At 42.5% G+C, this 18,771-nt stretch overlaps 1 protein-coding gene across 12 annotated transcripts in view; it reads left to right on the forward strand.

The window, feature by feature from the left end:
• Positions 1 to 18,771, forward strand: part of AK4 (adenylate kinase 4) — a 71,164-nt gene that overhangs the window by 10,986 nt on the left and 41,407 nt on the right. For 2 of the 12 annotated variants that reach the window (XM_087865968.1, XM_087865970.1), the window contains exons 1-2: positions 2,840 to 4,568; positions 9,749 to 9,843. The exons of 7 other annotated variants lie outside the window; for them this stretch is intronic. The gene's annotated coding sequence lies outside the window, so the exon portion shown is untranslated. Of the gene's footprint in view, positions 1 to 2,839; positions 4,569 to 9,748; positions 9,844 to 18,771 lie in introns of those variants that run through there. 3 more of the 12 variants (XM_087865969.1, XM_087865971.1, XM_045802140.2) reach the window with 2 other exon arrangements.

Here is an 18,771-nt window from a genome sequence, read left to right on the forward strand (position 1 = left end):
GTACGGGAATATTCGTCCCTATAAAGCGTATAAACCATTGGTTTTTAGCAACCATCACATCACCACTGTCTAGTTGGAGAACATTTTCATTACCCCAGGAAGAAACCCCACACCCATTAGTAGTCGTTCCCCATTTCCCTCTCCCTCCAGCCCCTGGTAATCACTAACGTACTTTCTCTTTGTATGAATTCGCCTACTCTGGGTATTTCATGTAAATGGACTCATACAAGCGGTGACTTTGTGTCTGGCTTCTTTCACTAAACATGTTTTCAGGGTTCAGCTGTGTTCAGTGGTGTAGTTACGTATCAGTACTTCATTCCTTTCTATCACCAGGTAGTATCCTGTTACATGGATATGCCGCGTTTTGTTTCTTCATTCGTTAGTTGATGGACACTTGGGTTGTTAACTGCTCCGAACATTAGTAAACAGGGTTTTGTGTGCATACGTGTTGTCATCTCTCTCGAGTATATATACCTAGGAGTGGAGTTGCTGAATCATATGGTAACACCGTGTTTAACATCTTGAGGAACTGCCCCTGTTTTCCAAAGCCGCTCAACCATGTTGTATTCCCACCAACAATGAATGAGGGTTCCTACAGTCTTGCCAACACTTGTTAATGTATGTCTTTTTGACTTTCACCACCCCAGTGGGTGTGAAGTGATATCTTATTGTGATTTTGATTTACATTTCCCTAAGGACTAATGATACTGAACTTCGTCTCATGTGCTGTTGGCCATTTGTATTTCTTCTTTGGAGACGGCCTTTTCAGATCTTTTGCCCATTTGCAGATGGGCTCATTTGTTCCTTCAGTGTTGAGTTCTTTATATATTCTGGATACAGGTCCTTTAATTAGATATATGATTTGCAGATATTTTCTTCCATTCTCTGGGTTGTCTTTTTACCTTTCTTGATGTTGTCCTTAGAAACACACAAGTTTTTAAATCTGATGAAGTCGAGTTTATCCGTTTTTGTTTTTGTTTTCCTTTGTTGCTTGGGGTTTTGGTGTCATTGCCTAATCCCAGATAAAGCCCTTGTTTGTAAAATATGGGACTGATAATCTGATTCACATTTAAATAGATCACTCAGGCTAGCTGGAAACTGGATTGGAATGTTCTAGAGTGAAAGTAGGGAGAACAGTTAGACTTTTAACATCAGTTAACTACTTGTTAAATCAGTGTATTCCAGTAGCATCCTGTTTGTTAATAGGAATGAAAAGTGGTCTCAAACCTTTAAGGAATTGATAAGGTAAAACATACACCCAATTAATTGTTGTATAAGGCAGATTATACTGAGTGCTATTTAAAAAAAGAATGAAGGGATACCTGGTTAAGCGTCTGCCTTTGGCTCAGGCCATGATGCCAGGATCCTGGGATGGAGTCCCCCATCGGGCTCCTTGCTCAGTTGGGAGCCTGCTTCTCCCTCTGCCTGCTGTTCCCCCTGCTTATGCTCTCTCTCTGTGACAAATAAATAAATAATATCTTTAAAAAAAAGTGAATTTTTAAAAAATAGGAACACTGAGGTTACTTGCATAAACTTACTGAGTTCTTTTTGTATCTCCAATGTCTAACATACAGTTAGTGCTTAATAGTTGTTTGATATACTTCTGGACGAGCAAGTTCGTGAAAACTGAGGGAGAGATGGCATTAGAACTGAGCCTTGAAGGATGGGGAAGGTACTGGCAAGTAGAAAAGTGGGAGCAGGGTGTTATTCTTGGAGGGATCCTATCTGAGAGGACGTGATTAAAATTAAGGGTATTTCAACTGAAACCTAGAGGTGGAAGAATTATATAGGCGTGGGAATTAGGATTGTCCTTTGGGGTTACATATTATTCCAGATTGAGTTTATAAACAAATAGGAAGGTGGTGGGGAGTCATTGCCTTCCTCAAACTCCTTTAGTGGCACAATTGTTTTTCATAGTGAAGTATGGTGTGAACTGTAGTGGAGAGAAAGTGGAGCATACCTAAGATGGTGTCACAGCAGTTTAGATCAGGTATAGGGTAAAAGTAATGGAAACAAGGGGATTTGGGAGAAGCTGAGGTAGTGACAGTAGCACCCAATAGGATTGACTGTACGTGGGAATGGTGGGAAGGGCAAAGCCAAATGCAGCCCTTGGAAGGGTTGAGTTTCAGTGATGGTGGGGAAAAGTGGTCCCATTTAATGAAGGGGGGCAGTCCAGGGTTGGGGATGATGGCAAGTGGAGCATACCTGCAGGAAATTCCAGGTGGAAGTTCTCTAGTGGCTTTTGGCATAGCAAGTAATGGGCACAGGTAGTTGGCTGTGAGGCGTAGAGGAAATAAGATTGGGCTTTGGTCAGTCATACCTCTGGCTCAGCCTCTTACTGGCTTGGTAAACTTTGGGGGAAGTTAATTAACTTGATTTCCTCCTTTGTAAGAACCCCCACTTCACAGGGCTCTTGGGAGGATCAGATGGGTTCATCTGTATAATTTTATACATATACATACATATACATATACATACATACATATAATTTTATACTTCCTGGCAAGTAGGAAGGTTCTCTCTGTGGTTTGTTTCCTTCTTCATTGGAGTCCTAATACTTTAATTTCGTTGAAAATCTTCCTCAGTAAATATGGTGCTTTGAATGGAATCCTTGGCATAATCCAGTGAGATTTAGGCAATATGCAGGGTGTGTGTGTGTGTGTGTGTGTGTGTGTACTATGTGTGCCTGCACGTACCCACCACTTAACCACACAGCAGAAGCTACAAGCACTCACTGTTTTTAAACTATTACTTGTGTCGTCTTATTTATTTATTTATTTATTTATTTATTTATTTATTTATTTTTAATTTGTCATGTTTCCATTCTTGTCCAGACAGAAATACTTATCCTAAAGTTATGTGTGTACCTCTTTTGGGAGACTTTCTGGACCCAAAGTTGCTTTTTAAAAATTATGTCATCATTAAGATGAGCATTTCTCTACCTTTACCTGTTTGTCTGATTGGATAGATTTTTCTCAAGGTCTTTTAATGTTCTGGGTTGCTGATATATCTTATTCAACTTTTGGTTTGCCTTGTTTTCCTAAATTCTTACTCAACGGCTTCTGTATTGTTTCTTCTGCAGGACTTTTGTAGATCTTGGTAAGAATAGCCAATGTAGTTTGTGGGAGAACTATAAAAACTGATTGCATGTGTGAGTACAGCTTCCTAATTTTCTTAAATGGTAACTATAGATACTGTCTCAGGGCACAATTTAGTTTTTCCACGAGGGAGACTGATTTTTTAACTTGCATTATTTCGGTGGCTTAGTTTTAAAAAAAAATCAAGAATCTAGCTTGGAATACAGTGAAAGTGCAAGACCTCCTTCCTCTTGAGCTCAGAGTTTTGTTTTAGTTTTCTAGGGTTTTTAGGAACTAAACACGATGCATAACAATGTGTTAAGTTTAATTATTTTTTCCATTTCTTAATGTCTTAGAATTGGAAGGGATTTGAGTCCTTCTGTCCAAGTGGCCATTCTGTGCTGGGTCCCTTCGGTAGCAGCTGACAGCCAACTCTCCCCCTCTGGAGGCAGGCTTTTTCACTGCTGGACAGGTCTAATTGTTGGAAGATTGTTGTCTTTATACTGAGATGAAAGCCAGTCCTTGAAACTGTCATCCGTAAACTGTTGTCCACTTGTCCAACTTCAGTCCTTTGATGTCACACATTCAGTCCACCAACTCTGCAGATAATTGAAAATAGTTGCTAGGCGCCACTTCCCTGATTTAAGTTGTCTTTTTCACCACCCCCAGAAGAGTAGCCCTCGTTCCCTCAATCATTCCAATAACTTTTCTGGATTCTTTTCAGCCTGGTTTCACTGTGACCCTCTTAAACTATGATGGCCACCATCACTAACAACTAGCCAGATACGGTAGGACCATTGTAGCTGTCATGGCTTCACTTCTCAATTCTACTCTCTTACTGAATGAACACATTATTTGGGGGTATTACTGAACATCGTCCTACGATGTGCGCTGAGCCTCAGTTAGCCTCGTAGAGCCCACAGTATGTGAGGCTATCTCCAAACCTAAGCACAGACACCAGCTACTCTAAGCTCCTCAAATCTGTAGTCCTGTCCTTTGAAGGGTCCTTTCTCCCGTCTCCCCCTCGGTTCGTTCAGAGGATTAGGATGGCTTCAAGTATGAGGGACAAATTAGAAACATTCTGGGAGCTTGGTGGAATGACCAGTTAGCCTAAATATTGTAGGACATTGAGCAATGTGATGAACAAATCATGACTGAGTTTGCCCAGGTTGTCATTAATTACAGCTTATTTGAATAATTTTCACATATTATTTATTTCCTAAAATCCAGGACTGTATGATTTTATGCCAGATGCCTTTGTTGATGCAAAACCCTGAGAGGTGGCGTTTGTCTTTAAGAGTGTGGGCTCTGAGCTGCAGAGCTGCCTGGGTTGGAATCTGGCTCGTCGACCCTTGCTCCACAGTCTTGGGCAAAGTAGCTAACTTTTTGTGTTTACTCATTTATAAATGAGAGTAATGGTGGGGCTGCCTCACAGGATTTCCTCGTGAATATTGAGTTAATACGTGTTGGCAGGGCTGAGGCTATGGGGAGGTGAGTGAAGCACTGTGCTTGAGTGAAAAATTTAAGGGGCTGCCCAAAATCTCAGTAAGTAAGAGAAGTGGTAGTTTAATTCAGTAAAAGGAACAAAATACAAAATTTTTAAATAAAGACCAGACCTGATTGAGGCAGGATTGAAATGGGTGAGTGTGAGTTGTATAAATGAGTTGGATCGATTTTCATTGTGGATTTTTTTGCACTAATTTTGATACTTTAAAATATGGCACTAAAAATTAGTTATATTCATTACTGGAGTTTGGTTTTTTTTGCCCTCCTCAGTGGTTTTCCCGAAGGTTAGTGCCTCACCCGTCTGATCCTAGTTGCAGGCCAGTGTGTGGTGTTTGTTGTTAGTGTTGATTGCAGTGGCGGTAGTTTTGTAGAGGAAATGCATTTAAGAGCCTTATGGAAGGACCCCCCCCCCCAGATATTCTGTGAGGTTGTTTCAGAATGCCAGTCCAAATCTCCTAGTCAAGGTCAGTTTTAGGTTTTGAATGTCATGTTACAAACACTGCTGGAGCTCAAAACCTGGAGAATAAAAAATGCGTGCACTTAGCTTATGTCTAGAGGAATCTAGCCAAGCCAAACAGCACTGAAACATTGCATTTCCTTAATGGCCAGGATTGTGAAAGACAGCCACAGATGGTTGGCTGAGCCGTAGCTGGAACTACTGTTAGGTGGCGTGAGATGTTCTAAGTGGCAGAAGCCAGGAACCCATTGTGGGGTGGGAAGTGGTGTTTCTAGAAGTTAGATTAAGGTGATAGAATCTTTCTGTAATTCTGGTTCTGCTCTAATTTGCCTTTGGTTAGAGAGACCTGATTATAAACATGTTTTGGAAATCTGTTTCATAGTTACTGGCCAGTGAAAGGCAAAAAAAAAAAAAAAAGTTGCAGGATCAATTTTAAAGCTTTGTTCTTGACAGTTGAAGTGTTACACAAGGCAAGGCAGCTGTTAGGACATGATCCCTATTAGAGTGCCTGCCTGCTTGCTTGCTTTTCTGCTTCCTGCCTTCCTTCCTGCCTGCCTTCCTTCCTTCCTTCCTTCCTTCCTTCCTTCCTTCCTTTTGCCTTTTTTCTTTTTGATACAGATTCATCCAGTGTTGCTTTCTACACAAAGAATTAGTTGCTCTTAACAGGTCACATAAACTGGATCTTGTTGATATTTTGCATAAAATATGTGGAGCTAGATAAACTAATAATCACTGTAGCTGATTAGGTTTAAATTGGCTTTGCTCAGGTTTAAATTTGCCTGAAGATTTTATCACTTTGTTTTGAGATTGCAAAGAAGTGGAAACCAATGATATACTTGAGAAGTGGAATGAGTTTAAAACATCACTATTTTGTTGGCTGCTGCCGGACCTTGCTGCGGTGAAGACACTCTGCTGCGTGAGTTAAAAAAAAAAAAAGACTAGGAAAATCCTTGTCTCAAAAGAATGTATGTCACCTTTGTACCAATTTTCAGAGAACAGCTGTGGCAGCTGCTTTGTTGTCCTCCTTTCATTTGGCAGGTGGAGAAGGTGGGAAAGTTTTAAAGTGAGTTCTAAAATTAGTGTGTCTGGTGGAGCATTCAGTTTCCTGCATATGCTGCTCCGAATGCCGTTGTGTAGCAGAAGAAGCTGTAGAGACTTGACAGTAAACTTAGGGGTTGAAACTGAGCGGCCAGTACATTGGTGGCCATTTGATTTATGAGGCGAATGTCCTCCGATGTCTAGGAACTTAAACTTGGAATAGAGGCAACCGTGGGAGTCAGTCATCCTACGCTGACAGTGATCCTTGGTTGAACGGGCAGAGTTTAATGTTTCCTGTTGGGTAATTGACTGATGCAGGCTGGCAGGGTCTGAGGGTCCTTGGCTTTGCGCAGGATGGAAATCTAAAAGAGCCAAGAGGAAGTGAGAACAGAGTTTATCGAAGATAGAGAGGGCAGATACAGACAGAGCATCTGGGAGACTCGGAAAGGAGAGTCGGTCTTATCTTTGGTAGGCTGGGGGTTTTATTGAGGACAGAGGTCTGGGGTAGGTGCCCTCTCAGGCATGCAGGAACTGGTCTCCATAAGTCACTTATGCCCTGGAGCTAGGGGTCTTGGTGTCAAAGTGTCTGGAGTCAGTGGTCTTAGAGAACCTTCATGACAGTCCCTTCGATGTTATCTGTTGTGCTGGAAGATTCCAAAGAAATCATTAACTTCTTGACCTTTACAAAGAGGACATACATTATCAGTACCATAAGCCATGTGTGGGGAGCGGGTGCAGGGCCTAGCAAGAAGAGAAGCAGGAAAATGAGCAGATTTTTTCATGAGGTCCCTTCAGGTTCTGTGTCTCATTAGCAGCTCATATTGGGATTAGTTAGGGCCAGATGAAATGCAATGCTTTCTTCTCTTCCTCCTCACTGTTTCTTTTCTGCTTCTGGGCCAGCTTGCCCTGAGTTTTAAAGTGATTTGTCAACCACAAATCTTGGTTGTTGGTGTTGAGTCATGATGTGCGGCTTGAGAGTGACTGTGCACATGGGCCAGGCGTTCTCTCACTGTGGGGGTGATCAGTAACATCGGGGAGTAGTCTGTGGCGCTTGGCTGGTCCTCCAGCATTATCCATTGAATGGGAAAGACCTGGGCCCTCACCACCTACTTGGTGGGCACACAGCTGTACTCCACCATTTACAGTGCCCTTCATTCCCTAATTATCTCTTAGGTTTCATGCTTCTCTAGGGGCCTACATGTCTGCTTTTCAGTCTTGGAAGGGCCGCCCTTTTCTGCATTCCTTCGTCCCCTGTTGGGCACTACCTGTATTTTCCTCTCCCAAAGGACCCCTAATATGAGGTGGTCGTGTTGAAGTTTTGGGCATGATGATTGGAGTCGGGCACAAGCAACATGTTGACAGGCAAGGCGTGTTAGACGCCACCGTCCTGAAACCCGTCAGCCATGCTTCGCACACCCTCTGCTCTGCCTGCCCATCCCCTAGTTTACAGTTAATTTGTTACTTTCTTGCTCTTTTCCTTTCGGGAGAATTTGCTCTGTCCCTATCTATCTATCTATCTATCTATCTATCTATCTATCTATCTATCTACTATCTATCTCCCAGCTTTCAGTCCTCCAGTACCTGTTTCTTTCTTACCCAGAACAGTGTACCTCTTCATCAACTCCCAAAATCAATCCTAGTCCCACCTTTGTTGAGCTAAAAACTCATTAAATTGTTTTCCCTGAACAGAGAACCTGGAACAAAGCATGCTTTAAAACTTTAGTGTTATGTTTTTAAAAATCTGATTTAAGTTTTAGATAACGTTTCTTACTCCTCCTGTAGTAGCTCTAAGAAGGCGAGTAGTGTTACCAGGACTTTAGTTTCCCTTTGCCTGGGTCAGGCCCCCAAGAGTCAGGGTTTATTATTTTTTCTTGCTACATTTTATTTTGCTTTTTTTTCCTCCTTTTTTAAAAAAAAATCCCATCTTTATGTATTTATTCAACTTAAAACTGTTGAAGGAATCCTTTGCTCCCTGAGGCTTAGTTGAAGTCATTCAGCTGAATAAGACCTGTCCTTGAGGTGTTCTCCTTCAGAAGGGGAGGGTAGATGGTTGAACAGAGGATTCTAGGGTGGGAGGGATTGGAATAGACCAGTTGCTTGAGGAAGTGGAAGTAGGCTTTGGAGGCGGGCATGGGAAGCTGTGCATTTATTGGACCTGGGTTGAGTGTGGGCTCTGATCCCACTTCCTGGGAAGCCAGCCCGCAAGTGGCTCAGTTACTTTGTAGCTCCATTTCTTCAGCTGCAAAGCAAGAATAATACTTGTACCGCCTCCGCGTATTTTAAGAATTAAATGAGATAATGCATATATGGGATTAGAATAAGGGTTGGTCCAATATTTAATTTTTTAAAAATGTGCCACTTAGGGGCCTGGGTGGCTCAGTCAGTTAAGCATCTGCCTTTGGCTCAGGTCATGATTGGGATGGAATCCTGTTCGGGCTCTCTGCTCAGCGGGGTGCCTGCTTCTCCCTCTCCCTCTCCCTGCCTCTCCCCCCTGCTTGTGCACTCTCTCTGTCAAATAAAATCTTAAAAAAAAAAAAATGTGCCCCATAATAGTGTTGACGTAAGTTTTGAGGCCCAAGATGGAACCGTTCTTGCCCAGTGTGCTATGTCAGCAAACTGAAACTTAGACAACTTTTGTGCCCCTTTGATGCTCCATGTGACCAGAAAAGCAGTGTATCCAGTAAGCCAGTCCCCAGAAAGGCCAGGCCAGCAGCTCTGGGCCTTCTCACCGGAAAGAAGGTTGACTCTGTGGCCCCACCCACTCAGATATTTTCCATGTTTTCTTGTCCTTTGTCCTTTATTCTATAAAACCTTCCTACCTTCTGCCTCATTTTGTGGATCTCTGAAAGGAGACTGTCCACTTCGCGTAGTGTTAAATAAAGTTTGTTTGTATAACCTAACTTGTCTTGATTATTTTTTTTAACAGTAGGAATTCATTTAAGCTTGCAATTGAGTATATACATACAAATACATAAAATGACACCCATCCGAAAATTTACAATATTCTCCTTTTTTGTGTACAGAACACTTTTGTGCACAAAGTACTTTTTTAGTTTCAAGAAAACAAAACAGTGATCCTGACAGCAGTTCGGCAGCCACTGTTCCGGCACTTCATAGGTGTTTAACAAAAACTGATGCTTCTGGTATTATTTTCCTGTTACACTGTATTTATTCAGTCAGTCATTGGTTTTATTCAAATTCCAGTTAGCTAACATACAGTGGTTTCAGGTGTACAATATAGTGATTCAGCACTTCCATACACGTGCACTCCTTAATCCCCGTCACCTATTTCTCGCATCCTCTGCCTGCCTCCCCTCTGGCAACCATCAGTTTGTTCTCTGTAGTGAAGAGTCTGTTTCTCGGTTTGTCGCTCTTTTTTCCCTTTTGCTTGTTTGTTTTTTGAATTCCATATATGAGTGAAATCATACGGTGTTTGTTTTTCTCTGACTGACTTATTTCACTTAGCATAATACTAGCTCCATCCAAGTTGTTGTAAATGGCAAGATTTCATTCTTTTTTATGGCTGAGTAACATTCCATTGTGTGTAGACCATTGTGTGTGTGTGTGTGTGTATAGACACCATATATATATATTTTTTAATACGATATGTTCTTTATCCCTTCATCCATTGCTGGACTCTTAGATTGTTTCCATATTTTGACTATTGTAGATAATGCTGCAATGAACGTGGGGGTGCAGATATCTTCTTAAGTGTTTCCATTTTCTTCGGATGAATACCCAGAAGCGACATTGCTGGATTATGTGGTAATTCTACTTTTATTGAGGCCCCTGCATGCTGTCTTCTGTAGCCGCTTCCCTCTGGTATTACCGGTGCTATTCGTCCTGCTGGGTGTCAAAGGATGATTGCTAGTCTGCCTGCTCAGTGGACCTTAGGACCCCTCCGGGAGCCCGGTCATAATAGAGTGTTAGCATCAGTTGCTCCCCCACTCCCCGTTCTCTTGGTAGGGCTGTCTGCTGTCAGCCTTAGGAGGCTGGTGAGCATGGCACATCTTTGGGATTTTGCAGTAGTTCTCCACCAGAGCATTGCCAGAAAGCTATGAGGTTGGGGGGGAGGTGGAGGATGGAGGGTGGGGGAGAGGGAAGGAGGGAAGAACCCTCACGGGCAGCAGTAGCCACGCACCCTGTTGGAGCAGATGGCGCTGGAGGAAACGGCAGCTTCCCTTAGCTGATCTGCACAGAGAGGCCCTGACAAGGGGCCTGGCACGGGCAGATCCACACCCCGGGCCTTCTGCAAGATGAAGGAATTCCTTTGTATGTTGCTTTAAAAGTGAAATTCCTCCCTGTCCTCTGAATGCGCTAGTGATGGAGTTGTGGTAAGGTCCTAGGGGAGGCAGGGAAAACCTAGCGGGCTCCTGAGATTTGAAGTGCGGTCCCGCTCCGCGGGGCTGCGGGTGCCTGGTTTGCTGGCGCCCGAGGCCCACCTGCGGAACGTGAGCTTGACGAGGTGCTGAAACGCTGTGGGTCTAAAACTCATTTATGATTTTGGCAAACCTTTCAGATTACTTGCCTTTTCCCATTTGTTCCGTTGCCCAGCTTCTGTTGCTTCCAGCCCAGTCTGCTTTGTCTGCTCTGCTGCTTATATCAGGCAGCATGTGGTACTGGGCCAGATGTTCATGGTATGTTTATAAATGCATGTGTTCCCATTCGGGGCCAAAAAAATGCTCCTGACATAGGACATCCAAAATTTTTTGGCTTCTAAGACTCCAATATCTTTTTCTTTCATGATCTATTTAAATTCTTAAAATGAGGTTACTGCACTGTTTCATTCTTTGAATCCGTATGGAGTGTCAAATAATAATTGATCGGCTGGTGTGGGCAGAAAGCTTAAGGATAAAGAATCTGCTGGATTTCCCTTGTACTTAGATATTGGATCACCTTCTCTCTCAGTAATGCGAGCCCCTCTCCTACCCAGAGTCATGGCTTTTGTCCATACGTATTTGTAATCTTGGCCATTATAGAAACACACCCCCTGGACCCAGGGTACAAAATTAGACTAAGGGAGTGTACATATGCAGCCGCCTGGTTAGAGAGAGAAGAGCAGAGAGGCCAGACAGAGCACTGGCCCTCATCTGCAGGAGGGCTTGCAGGCAAGGCGTGCCGGAGCACTGAGACGGTGCAGGCCTGCGGTCTGGTCGGGATCGCGCTCCTCATATCGGGAGTGGGTGTGAGGGCCCATACTGGGGCTGCCCCTCAAAGCAGGGAGATGCTCCTTAGTCTCAGAGGTCCGTCTCCTCAGCTCCCTTGGAATCTTGGTGATTGGAAGCACACTGGTGTGGTTCGACACATACTGGGGAAGCTGGTCCTCCTGCCCGCACACGGGGCCACAAAACCAGGTAAAGGAAATCGCACCTTCGTATCCAAGGTGGTAACTGTGTCTGGTGACAGATGTTCATTAGACATATTGTGGTCATGATTCTGTAATATCTACAGATACCAAGTTATTATGTTGTACTTCTGAAACTAATATGTTATATGTCAATTTTACCTCAGTAAAAAAAATCACATTAGAGATCTTTTCATTTCTAATCTCACAATTAGTGGTAGAGAGGTGCCCATTTGTACTTTACCTAAATTTGAGTTCAAATCTAGGTTAAAAGAAAGATCTTTTTACTAGTAACCTTCTTTTGACTTAGGGAATGATTGTTATATAGATCACAGATTCAAATAATTTTAGCTATAATTCGTTATGGTTAAAACACCAATAATAATTGTCCTTGCAATGAGCTAGACATTGTACCCTAAGATTAAATGACAGAGGGCAGGTTTTGAACATCTGTGCTCCATGTAAAGTCACTCAGAAGAGACATGTCATCTTGGTCCAAAGGAACAAAGTGCAAATAGGATGAAAGTCTTACTTTATAGTTTCAAAGTTTTCTATTATATAAAATGGAGCTATCTTTTGTTACCTTCTTTAGAAATAGTTTACAATCCTTAATGTCTTGTGATTTATCAAGAAGCTTTTTAAATAAAACTTATCTTTGTCACACAGACGCCCAGAAGAAGATTCAGCTCAAAAAGAGGTAGCAGATTTTTGGAAGTGTAGCCTAGTATAACCTCTCACTTTGGGGGGATTTCCATGTACATACCTGTTAGTGTGAAAATAAGTTGTTTTTTTCATGTCAAACTTTCTGCCTCTTCTGTTAGCGAATATTTTGGAGTCTTAATCTCAGAAATCTGTAAGAGTTGACTCATACACATTTTGTGGGTGTTTAAGAATGTCAGATAGCTTTAGGAGGAGCAAACATTCACTTGTAGGGACAGATCCTTTCTTGTTGAGAGGTCAGGCTTGGGATCCAAGTGCAGCCTGTGGTAAGGATCTTTCTTCACCAGCTTGAAGAGACTGAAGCAATAAGTGTGAGAACCACTGACAAAAGGGATGAAATGTCCATTTATGCAGTTAAATCAGATAACAGTGTTTTGCTTAATTTAGTAATTTATTTTATGCAGTTATTCAGTGCCAAAGAATTAAGATAACATTTAAAGGAAACATTGCTGCCTGTAGTTCTCACTTTGTGATTGAGAAGGTTTTTCTGAGTCTTAATGCCTTGAAGTCATGACTATGGTTGCTGGGATTGTTGTACAATATAATACATAACAAGATAAGGCAGGGGGTGTAGTGAGATGGAAGTTCATCTAGTAATCTGTAGACCTTGGAGACAGGAGGATGCAGAGTTTAAAGATAGGATAGTTTTTCATCTCAAGTAAAGCGGTACTTACTGATTGTTACAATGAGGTGGTCTCTAGCCTCAAAGGCTTACTGATCGGGTGTGGAGGATTTGTAAACAACCCCACTTAACCAGAAGAGTGAAATGTAGATAGAAGTAGCAACCACATCTGGTCGTGCAGACTGTGAGGTGCGTGGGGCGTGGAGCACAGACACACAATGTGACCGGTCTTAGAGCCTGAAAGTGGCCGTGCCAGGATTTGAACCTAGGCAGTCTGGCTCTGAAGTGTAAGCTCTTGACCATTACACGAGGTTCAGACGTTTCTTCATAGCTACCAATAACAAGTGTCAGAGAGTGATTAAAAACCATGTCTTTTTGTTGTGAAAGAAAAGAAAGCCTGGCTTTGAACAAGGCCAGTTGAAGGGTGGATACCGGACTTCTGAAATGAGTCATTTGAGTGAGGTGCCAAAATGCCTTTCTTCCATAATTTCTGCCTTTAAAGGAATTTGATATCTGTTAACAATGATTTTTTGTAAAGCTTATTGTTTTACCAAAAGATTCATCAAAGTGATATCGACGATAAACAGTTCATAGAATGAAGATTTTCTTCATTTTGTAACAACTTTAGTGCCAAAATGTTCTTATGAGTGGGTGGGTGGGTGGGGGGATAAAGAACTTGTAGTTTGCAGTCACAGAACTGCAGTTCCTTTCTGACCGTGCCTTTGGGTGTGTTGTGGTGTGTGTGTGTGTGTGTGTGTGTGTGTGTGTGTGTGGTCATTCTCAGTGACAGGTTTGGAGACGGGATGATACTGGAAGTGGGCAGTGGAAATCAAGCTCTTTTACAGGGGCCTTTCACTCCGCATTTTCTAGCTTGAACAATGAGAAGGCATTTTGGGAATTTGCTGCTTTGTGGACATTTGTCCAGCTCTGTCTTCTGTATCCAGTTTGCCCTCACTTTATAGGCAATCAGAACAGAAAGAGGGTATGTAGGGTCTATGTGTTTCAAAGGATAGCTATTGTGTATCTGCCACTCAGCCTGAGGGATAAGAACACCCCCCATAGGCCCTTTATCCATTATTCCCAACTGCTCTCCTGCATCTTAAGGTTGTTATTCTCTTGCTTTACCATATATATTTTGCCATATATGCGTGTATCCCTCAGCAGTACTTTGAGGAATATACAAGTTTAATTTTGCGAGTCTTAGATTTTTGTAAAAATGGGCAGATTCTTTAGGCAAGAAAACATAAAATTAAACTTTATTTCTGGTTGTGCCGGTAAAAGATAGGACACCGTATATTCCTAGAGCTTGACTTTGTTTTGAAGTAAGCCAGTTTGCCAACTATCTGATGCCTGGCCAAGCCATCGGAAGCATACAAGAGAAACTTCTGATGGTCCATTGTTTCCCTGACATGTAGGGAAACGTGCTATAACATGGCCCAGAGTATAGTTGCCTCGTAAGTATTTTTGAGTGAATGGCGGACTTAGAATAGCAAGATCAGTGAACTTCACTTATGATAACTTCCATGTAGTTGTTTTTGATACCTCTTTGTGCAACTGAACTGAACGTGTAAGTCCTCACTAGAAAAGAGGTATTCCAGTGTAAATTCTTAATCTCGAGTGCGGATAGGTAGTTGAAGTATTTGTATCTAGATCTGATTGTTCGGTCATGAGTAGCTTCCTCTGTTCTAAGAGATTCAGTTAGCCCTGGCCCTCTGGGGGATGAATGGAGTCGGAAGGACGAGTCAGTCTTCAAGTGCATATTGAATGTCTGCTTTGAATCAGTGCGTCAGAGACAGTGGTATACCAGACAGACACGATCCCCTGTTGTATGGTGGGGAAGACTGGCATGAGAAATGAAATGCAAACCTGATGAGTGCTGCGGAGTGGGAGGACAGGAGATATATATATATGTATGATGAGGGGGGTACCTAACCTTTTTTTGGGAAGTTGAAGAGGGAAGAGAGACCTGGGCTGGAGAGTAGAGATGGAGAGGGGTGGAGCACTTGGGTGAAGGGAGAAAAGCCACCAGGCTACAGAGGTGGGCACGGGCCAGGTCTTGGGAGGACTTAGAAGCCGCTGAATGGGCAGTAGCTAGAACCCCACTGATGCCTGTTGAGAAGGGATGCACCATGATCAGATGTGCAGGTTGGTCCGCTCTGGCTGCAGGGTGGAAAACGCTGGCATGAGGTCTTGGGATACGGGGGGGAAAGTGCTCTTAGAAGGAAGCTACTGATTATTAAATCCTATCTTTTGATCAAAGCCTAGCCTTAAAGGGGAGGTAAGATCAGTTTGAGATTTATACCAGAGGCACAGTGACATTTTAGAATTTCAGTGGCCTAATTATGAGCCCTCTCTTTGCAGCTGTTTATTTTCCAAAGTTAAATACGGAGTCCTTTAACTTCTTCCTTCCCTCTCCAGATCCATCAGGAATTGCTAAGAACTGAGCACTCTGGCTGTTGCAGAATGGTTCCTTTCCCCCTCCCGCTGTGGACACTTGAGGGGATTTTTCTCCAGTATTTATTACTGTGGGAACCTGGTCGAGCTCCTGGAAGTAAATCTCACAGTATTGTGGGGCTCCCCCTATGCCTGGGTCCCCTGAAGTAATGACAGTTCAGCTTTTCCCACCTGGCCCTGGTTCCTGGGGTGGTTTCCACTTGTGCGTCTCTGCTCAGGGAATGTGGGACTCCTGTATTTGCCTGTCTGTCCCTCTCTTCTGGGGGCAGTGCTTTGCCCTGTGTCCTCCCCTTTCCACATCGAGCCAAGAAGAGTGGTTTGTCAGTCTGGTCAACTTTTCTGCCTCTAAGGACAGAGTGGCTGTTTCCCAGTTGCTTACATGCACACCAGAGCTCACACTTTTTAAATAAAAAAGACTTGTCCATGACTCTGTTCCACTTCTCTCCTAATCCTAAGCTTCTTGAGGTTATTCTTAGGTCTGTATCTGTCGTGGCTCACATGGTGCCTGGTGTGTAGTAGATGCACAGATAATTTTGGTTGGTAGGTGGTGTGTTCCCGAGGAAGAGAATCTTGCTTGTGGTTCTGAGTGAGGGGCGTGACTGGGGCGGACGTGGGGTAACATGGGAGGTCTCTCATAGGATGCCGGCAGGCTCATTGCACAACTGATTGGATGTCTTTGCCACCAAACATGTGACATAGTTGTCCTTATGCTGGCACTTTCGAGGTTGGTTATTGAAAAAAGTATATGCTAAAGAGAGAGAAGACATAGTCAAATGAAATAAAAAAACCTTGTTTGTTTTTGCTTAAAGTATTAATAGTAATGGAGGTTTGGTCCCATACAACTTCCATCCAGGCTGGTGGTGGATTTTATTGGACTAAAGTTGATTATCTTGCAATTTTAATCCTTGCCTTTGTTAAAACAAATCTTTTTGTCTCCAGTGTCCAGAACTAGGGGAATCTGGTTGGCTTTCTGCAGTTCTGGACTAGTATTTTCAGGGATAACTTTTCAGTGGTCAGCGGTGAATTAGCTGGCAGATTCAGTGTTTGAACAGATTCATTAGTTTGTGACCAATCACCTATTTCTGTTTCATAATATATTTATATGGAAGTTTACTGGCAACATAAGAGGCTGTATAACTTAATTGTGGTAACTGTTGTTTAATTTTTCTACCCGACAGAGTTCGCACTCAATCCCAGTGTTCAGGCTCAAGGCTCTAAGCTCCTATCAGGTTGGTACGGGGCCTCCCACGTAGTAGACACTTAATCAGCATCAGCTGAATGAATGTATGGTGGATTCAGAGAGTATGTGAACTGCAAAACCAACCAGACCTCATGTTCTCCAGTTAACCCCCTCAGTGGACAGTGGGCCATTTTTCCTCCTCTTTCATGATAGTGATCTGTTTTCCCCATGTTGAATTTGCGTTTGGAGGTCATTCAGTTTCCGGAATGTTTAAGCTGGCTGTACTGAGTATTTAAGGGGTTAATGAATGGATCGCGTACAATCTAAATATCCGTGTGTTCTTGTGGATTTTCTGAAGAAATGTCATTTGCCAAACTGGCTCTCTTAGTTATTTAGAAAAAAGATAATTTCTTTTTAACCAGTCTTAATTCATAATATGAGTCTAACATCCTCCCCATTGAGCAGCTGACAGTGTTTTGTCGTGTTTACTGCCCTGAATACAATAATCTGTGTCAGTCAATTAATACGAAAGTGGTAAACTTTAATGTGAAAGAAATGAGGCCAATAAAAATAACTTCTCTGTATCCTGGAAGCATTAATTTTAGAGAGATGGCCAGCTTAACAGGTAGTCTTAAGTTCTGTATTATCATAAACTTTTAAGCTTTGGTATTATCTTAAATACACAACTTACCAGTTGGCCTTAAATTCTGACAATTTGTATATTATCTGATATAGTTAGAAATTGAAAATATAGGGGCACCCGGGAGGCTCAGTCAGTTAAGCATCTGCCTTCTGCTCAGGTCCTGATCTCCAGCTCCTGGGAGTGAGCCCCGCATCAGGCTTCCCACGCAACAGAGAGTCTGCTTGTCCCGCTGCCTCTGGCCCTGCCCGTGCTGTCTCTCTTTCTCAATACAGAAATAAAAATCTTAAAAAAAAAAAAAAAGAAATTGAAAGTATGTATTTCTCAAGGTTACCAAGATTATCTTAATTTATATTTAGTAGTAATTGAATGAAACAGGTTAAGATGCGCAGAATTTGTATTGTTGTAAAATAGATGGAATATTGGTTTTTTTCTAATATATTTAACGTAGAAGATGATAATATATATCTGTACATATATACACATAATTTTGTAATATATATCATTTTGTAATCTAACACTTCGTCTTTTCCTTTTGAGGAAAGTTTTTCCAAATGTGGCCTTAATTATTCGTGTTCTGTTCAGTCTTATAAACACATGATGGATTTTCTTTTTCGTTGTTATGAAGCTTAAAAAATGCAAAGCTGTTGGCCTATTTTTGGCACTCCAAATGTATTGTTTATTTTTGAAAACTTTCTGGTGGTTTATGACTTACTCGTGTGTGTGCGCGTGTGCACACGCATGTGTGTGTACACACTAAGGATTCAGAAGCTCTGTATGGCTCTGTGTGTCCACAGCCTTTCTTTGGGGTGTGTTTTCCAAGCATGCTAGCATTAGCATTTAATGGTACTACTTTCTCTTCCAAGCAAACTGACAAGGGCAGATGAAGGTCCTGGTGTTTGGACCGGGAGGGTCTTCTGAGAGTGTTTTATCTCAGTTTGTTGTTATAGCAAGGTCTTCCTTCAGATGCAGATACACCATTAAGTCTGTTTTGCTCTGGCTTTTGACCTTTCCAGGTTTTCATTCAGATGGGGATTAAAAGGTGCAGTAGGTAGCAATTTGATTTTGTATCAGATTAGATGAAGTGTTGTCTGTCCTGCTCCAGAGAAGATGCAAGGTTGCCAAAAATAGTTGGAAAAGTATTTTGCAGTTAGATCTTTCTCTTACTTAGTAAATTGGATAACATGATTAACAGAGTTATTTTAAACTTGTCTGTGTGGGTTAACTCAAGGTAATGTAGGTAGGCTGGGTCTGAGGACCCAGAAGGGTCCTGCAGGAAGAGCCAAGAGGTCTTTGGCTTTGTGCAGGATAGAAATCAAAGGAGAGCTGGTAGGAAGTGAGAGCAGAGTTCATGGAGGATACAGAGAGTGCAGATACAGGCAGAGTGTCTGGGAGACCCAGAAAGGAAAAGGAGAGTGAGTCTCATCGTTGCTTCGGGTCTAGGGTTTTTATTGAGGATTGTGGTCTTATGTACATGTCCTCTCACGCATCCAGGAACTGGATAAAACAAGTGCTTAGCTGTCCTCTAGAAGTCACTTAACACCCTGGAGTCAGTGATCTTGGAAAACCTTCATGACAGTCCTGCCCGGTCACTCCTTGGATGTTACGTTAACTGTTGTGCTGGACGACTCCACAGAAATAATTAACTCCTTGACCTTTACAAGGAGGACATACCTTAAGACATGTGTAAGGCAGGGGTCTCTGGAGGTCCTAGGAAGAATAGAGGTAGCAAA

The sequence above is a fragment of the Ursus americanus genome, chromosome 12 (assembly GCF_024610735.1).
Source record: "Ursus americanus isolate L20-20 chromosome 12, mUrsAme1.1.p, whole genome shotgun sequence".
In the NCBI taxonomy this organism is placed as follows: domain Eukaryota; kingdom Metazoa; phylum Chordata; class Mammalia; order Carnivora; family Ursidae; genus Ursus; species Ursus americanus.